The sequence below is a fragment of the Haplochromis burtoni genome, unplaced genomic scaffold, assembly GCF_018398535.1.
Source record: "Haplochromis burtoni strain Fernald_Lab_line unplaced genomic scaffold, NCSU_Asbu1 Contig_172, whole genome shotgun sequence".
Lineage (NCBI taxonomy): Eukaryota > Metazoa > Chordata > Actinopteri > Cichliformes > Cichlidae > Haplochromis > Haplochromis burtoni.
This window is the reverse complement of record NW_024582533.1, coordinates 397,492-398,511: the sequence shown is the minus strand read 5'-3', so window position 1 is coordinate 398,511 and position 1,020 is coordinate 397,492.

Sequence of the window (1,020 nt, the reverse complement as noted above, 5' to 3'; positions counted from 1 at the left end):
CTGCAATGTAGAGGAGTGGTAGATTTGGATCATGGATGTACAGTCAACAAATCTGCAGCAACTGCATGATGCTATCATGGCAACATTGAAGTTTACCTAATGAAGTGGCAAGTATCAAAACTGTATCTTCTTTAGTAATATTTTAACACTGTAGCTTTAAGTGCTGAAAGTGATTTCTTTGTACCTATTTAGTCTAAGCACACTTGATGAGATGAAGAACTCCTCAGATTGTTTTCATGATGAGGATGAGAATTCATGACTTGCTATCGTGTATATTTCACACATGCACACACACATACACATCTTTAAAAACTATACAGTAGTGAGGTTTCCGTCCAAGCTGTCATTTATTTAAGACTTCACAGTACGTTAAATTCCTCTTGTTACAAAAATAGAATATGGCTGTTGTCATATTTCATCATCGTAGAAAACATCCATATGATGTACAGCACATTCAGTGTACAGCATTACATTGATTTTACAGAGTAGGCTGGTGATATTCAAGACCTGTAACAAAAGCTTGTTAGCACCCTGGGATCTGACCTCAGTCGTTTCGGTTGTGGGGAAAACAAGAAACTAAGTGAACATAAATAATACACATTCAGACGGCAACAGACTCCACAGATGGATTCAGACATAATGCATAAAACAATGCAACCCTTCCAGTATTAGGAAAATAAACACTTTAATAGTATAAAAATCAATAGAAGTAGATTGCAAGGTTTCAAATCATTTTTTTTTATTTTTACATGTGGGGATAAAGGCACTGTGGCTTCTTAGTACTTTGTTACATGGAGCATTAGAGGATATGGAGGTGAGAGGGTCAAATGATTACTGGAATAATGTTCTGATGTGATGCAGAGGGAGGGTGATGAGAAGATGAGATATCAACATGATAACTGGTTTCAAGAAAGGATGATATGACAGAGTTAGTGACGCTGAGTCTTGAAACTGCATTGGTCAGACTTGAAAAGTAATTTATGACTTAATTGTTTAATAATCATCATCGTCATCATCATC